Raw genomic sequence first — 7,615 nt, 5'->3', positions numbered from 1 at the left:
ATGCATGCATGCATATATTCTTTTTTTTTATTTCTTCAGATCCAAAGGTGCTGTAGGTCAGTCTGATTCCTGCAGTCATTTAGTAGAAATGTCCTTCAGAAATCAGGAGTCAGTTTAAAACTGCACACAAGTATAGATTTGTGGCACGTTAACGGGTTAATTCAGAACTTCAGAAGATCTGTGCAAAGGTTATGAACAACTAATATCTTACCTGTTGCAGAAATATCTTAATTATTTGACCCCAAAATGCCCTAAAAAAGAAGAAAAAGCATATTAAAATACAATTAAATGCTTCTTGAACACTTTGGAGTAATTTCAAAGTAAAAGTCTGAGCTTTTTAACTTCAACAGTCATAAGAAACCATTTTAGTGGAGAAACCTCTTCTGGGTCACTTGTAAACTGAGAAAACACTAAGCTTGCTATGAAATGACATTAAAAATTTGCAAATTCAACAAGATCAAACAGCAGATTTATGGCTTACAGAGTCAGGAAAAATCTCCTCTATGATCCTGAAATAAAGTTTAACATTAATCAGTTTGGAGCAAATACATCAGATCTGTATAAGGACATAAATTTACCAGTTTTATTTTTCCACTCGTGATGTCACGCATAATGTTTACATTATCTGCTGCTCTCTCAGATGATTGGACAATCGATCATCTGGAGGTTTAGTGTTAATATCATACTAAAAAAGATGTTTCCAGAGTGAATTTCAACACATCCGACTTCAGGAATCACAGGATCAAGGTCTTTGACTGACTTGGAAAACGAGAGCAAAACTTATAAAAGGTTGAAGTTTTTATTGCGTCTTATAGCTTAGCTTTGGGCATCAATCACGTACGGTTTAATAACTCGAGTCACCGCTTCTGCATCATTTAAGGAAACTCAGTGGTGTTGTTGAACATTTATGTACTAGTATTATAACCGTATGTGTGACTGACTGCAGTGTAGCCATATGAGGCTAGCATGGATGCTAGTAGTAAAGCTAGCTGTAGGCTACATTACAAACAATAAGGTTTACTGTACCTGTTTATAGACAGACAGTTCAGAGACAGGATCCGGGTGGTCCTGTGCTGGTCTATTACCTCCAAATGTTGGGAGCAGTCATCCATGGTTGCACTGTTTCTGGTCAAACTCGTCTAGTCCATCACTCAATCCAGCTGTTAGCTAGCATCTGGGGAAAATTGACTAAAAATGTTCCTTTTCCACGTGGTGACGATGGCTGTACCCTGACACGTTACAGGAACTGTAGCATGATGTTTGGTGGTCTCCCCAGAGTTTGATGCTGTTATCCCAAATTTATTTAAGTTTAAAAACAGTTAAACCAGTGAAATCAAAATACATTAAATTTAAATGATTTACTTGACTTACATTTTTTAAAAGAACTTATATTATATATGTTCCTGCCCATTAAAGGATGCAGATATTGATTACTAAATTATGAGTCTACAACACCAATTTCTTCAAATTTGCTATAAATATAATAAAATTTATGTGAACAAGTCCACGTCCAACAAACAACACAACATGCAAAGATTATAACTCCTAAATGCTTCAACAAAGACACTTCACTGAGGACTGAAATGAAAGGTGATAACCAGATAAATCATATTCTAACATCCAGCATGATTAAAATACAGAAAATGATCAATAATCAGCTAAATCAGCTGGGGTTCATGTAGCCACTAAACACAGGTAAAACACAACAAAAACAAATAAATCCTTACATTTTCAAAGCATTTATATCCAAACAGCTTATAAACCAACAGCAGTAAAATATAAAATGTTTTCCACTCACCTTTAAAGAAGACCTGACTGGATGAGTGGAAGAAAACAAACATGTCCATTTTCATAAAATCCAAGATGGCGGCCGAGGGTTTTCTAAGACATTTCCTCATCATAAAAATTACTCTTCCTTCCTCCTGAAGCACTCACAACACCTTATAACAACTGTACTTCCTCTTTTCAGCAAGTTTTCTCAGCTTTTAAGAAAAAAAGTTTATTTTCTACATCTCCTTTTCCTCACTGCCATGTGCTAACATTTCTTCTTCTTCTTCTTCTTCTTCTTCTTCTTCTTCTTCTTCTTCTTCTTCTTCTTTTTCTTCTTCTTCTTCTTCTTCTTCTTCTTCTTCTTCTTCTTCTTCTTCTTCTTCTTCTTTTTCTTTTTCTTTTTCTTCTTCTTCTTCTTCTTCTTCTTCTTCTTCTTCTTCTTCTTCTTCTTCTTCTTCTTCTTCTTCTTCTTCTTCTTCTGGTTTAATGGCGGTTGGCAGACTGTTTTAGTGCGTTACCGCCACCCTTAGACTGGATGGTGGAACTGGAGAAGGCAGCAAGAAGGGAAAAAAACCATTCAACTAAATAAACCTGTTGATTTCAAAAATAAAATTATTTTACTGAATATGGTGGCAGATTTATCCTCCAAAAGCACTGATAATGTAAAATTCTGCTGTTTTCCATTATTTAATGACCTAAAAAGATTCTTCTTCTTCTAGATTAATTAATTTTTTTTTTTTGGTGTTCATTATCGCCACCAACAGGTATGGAGTGTTGTTCAGATGTTAAATATTTCTAAATTGTTGTTGTTTATATAAGTGTATATTCTAACTTTATTAAACAATTTGAAAACAACTTATCATTTTTATTGATTTGCTCCCTAAATGCTTTTGTAAAGAGTCTATTGTATTTATTTTATCTTTATTCCTTTTAAATTCTTTCCTCATAATTTTTCTCTTCTTTATATTTATAACATTCAAATACCACATGTTCTGTTGTTTCATCCTTTCCACAGTGGTCACATTTCCCCACATCATGCTTTTTTATTTTAAATAGAGAATGATTGAGTCCTGTATGTCCAAATCTTAATCTTGTYATTAATCTTTCCTCTTTCCTTCTTCTTCTGCCCCTTTTCATTTCTGCTACCGTCTTTTTGATTCTATGAAACCATCTTCTCTTTCTTTCTTCATCCCATCTTTTCTGCCACTCTTTCTTGATTGCTAACTTTTCACTTTGATTTCTCCTCTATGAAAACCTGCAAACCACACCCACCTGCAGAGCATGACTTTGACTGGCTACACGTCTGTGATGTCACAACAAAGCTCAGAGATGATTGGTCCGTTATGATGGTGACCAATCAAGCAGGAACTTGTTTCTTTTAATTTCGGTTCTGTTTTGCCCCCTTTTTTTTACCTCGGTGTGTTGTTCGTGCTTCCTGTCTTCATTTGTCAGTCATACAATTCAACCAATCAGTGAAGGCAAGGCAACATGCTAGCCAACTACAGATAGAGGGGGGCGGGTCACTGACTTGATTCTGAAACGGCTATGGTCATCCTTGGTCGCGCGGCACGGGCAGGTCCAGATAGAGTGTCGGGAGAACCGGGAGTTTTCCCGGTGGCCTGCCTGTTCAGCTGGCTAAAAGGTAGGCAGGTAGGACAGAGGGTCTCAGGTAGGACAGAGGGTCTCAGGTAGGACAGATGGTCTCAGGTAGGACAGAGGGTCTCAGGTAAGGCAGGTGGGAATGAAATCTAAAATGTTATTTTGAGTACATTCTAGTCAATTGTGTGAACTTAATGAAATAAATTACTGCTATAAAAACATAATGTTCAGCATGTTTAACCCTCCTGTTCTGTTTGTTTCTGAGGAACAGCAGTTGGACCTGGGGAATGTATAATCATGCAGTAGTTTCAGAAACCAAAAATAATCCCCCAAAACATTTTATGTCTGATTATTATCACCGTTTCTAACCATTTCAATCAATATTTGTGTGTTGAAGTTTATTTTTTATTTCTCACAGATAAAGTCAATGGGGACATTTCACTCATTTTTCTAAAACAAAAAAAATGCACATTATATTTTATATCCACTGAAAGAACTGACACACACACAAAACAATAATTATACATGAATTTTATTTTTATTTATTTTTTTTAACATTTTGATTTATGTGTATGTACACACAGGGTGGGGCGGGGTAGCAAATATATAAAATGAACCATTTCAGTTTTTTATGTTGATTATACTTAATAAAACAAATAGAAAGAAGTTTTATACTGAAAAAATACTTTTAACTATTTTAAAAAATTAAACTTTAAAACAAGTCAGTTCGACCCACAACATAACAGGAGGTAATAACTTTATTTTATTTTGTCGAGTATACCAGTGAAAGACTTCTTTAAGGAAGAAGCGTGTACAGAAAATGGATGGATGGATTTAGGAAGAGCTAGAAATTATTTTTAACAGTTGGGATTTTCCTAGTTAAATAAAGAGCAATAAATGAAGCTGTCGATTCATCCATCGTTAGCTTTCTAATCAGTTCCAAACTTCCATGAATCAATCTTTACTTTCAGATTAAGAGATTTTTATCCTCAGAGTGGTCAGAGCCACTGTTCAGCTTGAAGCAGATAAAATGTTTGTTAAAAGAGTGTGCCCCCCTGAAAAAAAATGGAATGGCCCCCTTTAAATTATTTCTGCAGCCGGGCCTGGACCTACAGGATCATTTTAATACTCTGCTAATTCAAAGCTCCTGATAGAGCGTGAGAGGCTGTGAAGGAGGCAGAAAAAGGAACAAGATGGCGACGATGGGTGAGCCACAGCAGGTCGTTTGTTTTGGGGTAGTCCCCGTGAATGTCGGGGTCCAATAAACAACCTTAGGTGGGCTTCGAGTGGTGGTTGAGGATTATTTTCTGCACACGACTGATAATGAAATGTTAGAACCCAGCGGCTCTGTCCTCCTGTAACAAAGTCCAATCATTTGCTTCTTCTGTCACATTCAGTGCACAAACTGTGCATCTGCAGTGTTCGGATGTGAGAGAGAGCAGAACTCAAGAGAGGCAGGAGGAGAGCGAGAGAGGAGGGAAAAAGAGAGAAATGTTGTCCAGGAGTAAGATTGTTACAGTTTTCTTTCTGCCTGCTGGGAATGAGTTGGTTAAGGAGAAGTCAGGATGATTTATTGGGAGAAAAAAGGAGGGGAAATAGGGAGAAGAAGAGCAAGAAAGAGAGATGAGATGAGATGAGACGCCATCGGGGAATCCCTCTGTCTTCTCCAGAACTTCCTCTCCTCTCACGAGCTGTCCATTTAATCCCCCCGTCCTCCGTCTCCTCTTCCTCTCACCTGCTTCAGCAGCTCTCTGTGAAAACTTCCTGCTTGGTGTTTCTGGATGTAGGCCGTGGTGGTCCACCTGTCTGCTCTGAAGCTCCTCTCCACCCCTCGTTAAAAGCCAAAGCTGCTGCAAATAAATACTACTGATGTATTTTGAATGGTCTTTTGTTGTTCATGATTCCATATTTTTTTTCTCAGAATTTAGTGATTCCATATTTTTTCCCTGTGCTTGGTCAATAAAAGTAACATTCACTGACTTCCACAATGTTTTCTCTTCATTTCTTTGAGTGTTCCTGAAAACCAACAAGTTGACCTTTGGAATGACCTCATTATTGTCTCATGTTTTTGATCTGAGTTTGTTTTACAGGATGAAATGTCTGAATGAGTGCTCATCCAAGACTGATGATTCCAGACTTTTTGCCAGGGCTTGTATAAAAACTAGAAAAAAATATGCCTGAATAATTCAGTTGTACTGGTTTATATACAGTATATATATATGTTTACCTGAATCTGGTCTTTTCATTTGTCCTGATGTTTAAAAATAATAATAAATAATAAAACTCACAATATAATTTTTAGTTTTATAATGTCACCTCCACTGGCCAGAAAGTTTCCAGAAAAGGCCTCAAAAAGGCCCACGAACCACCAGTTAATAATCACAGTTGTTTTGCAGCTCTGGATGTCTTTTATTGGCACTTCAAGAAGCAGAAATGGCTCTTTTGATTGTAAAGGTTGCAGACCTCGGGTCTAGTTGTTTATAAATGTGTGTTTGAAATTATTAATACAAGGAGTGAAATTAGATTAGATCATGTTAGCAGTTTGTTGAGCACTGCAATAATTTAACTTCCAGACTTACAAAATCCTTTTTCCTCAAATCCATCAGGATTTGTTTAGATCACCTGTAAAACATCTGAGTAAATAATGTGAGTTGATTAGATAACTATAAAAATTAAAGAATGTTTGGTAACATTTTATAATAACTACATCTTATTTAGTTTTACTTAATCATTGATAAATAACAAGTCAACCTTAAAATCATCCTTCATTAAGGCTGATTTATGCAAAGCCATAAATTAACACATTTAATAATAATTTACCCTTAAAGGCTAATTACTTCCAAAACCAACCTGCTCCTTGTTTATTCATGCTTCATAACTTATAAACTAACTGTTTATATGTATGTAAATGTTTATATAAATGTACTTTCAAACCGTGTATTAATGGTTTAAAAATGTTTTGTTAAATTTGGTATAAACTATATATTTTTCATGTTTACATGAATATGGTATTTTTATCCTACATTTTAAAAATACTAATACATTTTCATCAGAATCAGAATCAGAATACTTTATTAATCCCCGAGGGAAATTATAGGTACTACAGCTGCAAACCATTCAGATCAGAGAAATGTGAAAGAAAGAGAGAAAGAAAGAAAGAAAGAAACAAACAAACAAACAAACACACTAGAATAAAATAAGTATAAACACACAGGATTACAAAATAAGCACACTTATGTGCACATAAACAATGTACAATAAAAATAATAGAAATATCAATAAAATGTGTTCAGCATGAACAAGAGGTGATGTTTGGTGTTTTGCACATGGTGAGTGTCGTGGGTAAAATACAGAAAGTTAATATCGAACAAATAATAAAATGCATTAATGTAAATGTACAGATGATCTAGTTTCACATGTTTAGGGAGGAGTTATAGAGTTTGATGGTCACTGGTAGGAATGACTTCCTGTGTTGTAGGGAGGATGGTAAACATTGTCCATGATTCCCAGCAAAAATTGACTATATGTTTTTAGTTTCATAATTTCACCCCCGCTGGCCAGGAACCCCACCCCCAACAGACTCAAAGTGGCCCGGGGGCCACCAGTTGATACCCACAGTGTTTTATTAGTGAGGGGAGGGGCAGAAACAGCTCTTTTGACTGTAAAGACTTTTGGCGTCGTGGAATTTGAAGTCATTAAACAGATGCTGACTGTGTTCTTTACAGACTTCTGTCAGTCCTAATAATCCAGGTTGAGTGCTGGATTATGTATTATTGGATTATAGTGTGTAATTATTCTGAGGAATGACCTGGGAGCAGACTGCACGCTGAGACGACGAGACTCTCACAACCCAGGAGCATCCATGTGTGAAGAGCTCTGCTCTGAAACCTGGAAAACTCTAATCTGGGCTCTCTTCCCTGTCACTAATCATTAGACTTTATTTATTTATTTATTTACTTATTTATTTATTTATTTATTTATTTATTTAATTTGTTTTGGAGGGTGTGGAGTTCTCGTTCAGATCTCATGCAGGAAGTAAACAATGCAGAGTTCCTGACTCGTACAGTAAACACTTTGTGTCTGTCGCACAGCCATGGAGTCTCTCTTTTCAAGCCTGCTCTCTTTCTTGGCCTGCTTCGCTGTTCACTGTTGTGTTAGTAAATTGTTCTGACACACACACACACACACAAACACACACACACACACACACACACACACACACACACACACACACACACACACACAC

The 7,615-nt window shown here is 36.3% G+C and overlaps 1 protein-coding gene across 1 annotated transcript in view; it reads right to left on the bottom strand.

Annotated features, from left to right (window-relative positions):
* LOC106532917 (ephrin-A3) overlaps nucleotides 1–2,113 on the bottom strand; it is a gene marked incomplete at its 3' end in the record, with an annotated part of 86,342 nt that extends 84,229 nt beyond the window's left edge. The window contains 2 exon segments of the mRNA XM_014029087.1: nucleotides 1,086–1,285; nucleotides 1,799–2,113.
* Nucleotides 2,114–7,615: the final 5,502 nt, after the last annotated feature.

This window comes from Austrofundulus limnaeus, unplaced genomic scaffold, assembly GCF_001266775.1.
Source record: "Austrofundulus limnaeus strain Quisiro unplaced genomic scaffold, Austrofundulus_limnaeus-1.0 Scaffold851, whole genome shotgun sequence".
In the NCBI taxonomy this organism is placed as follows: Eukaryota; Metazoa; Chordata; class Actinopteri; order Cyprinodontiformes; family Rivulidae; genus Austrofundulus; species Austrofundulus limnaeus.
Note: the sequence above shows the minus strand (reverse complement) of the source record. Positions and strands in the feature narration are given on the sequence as shown.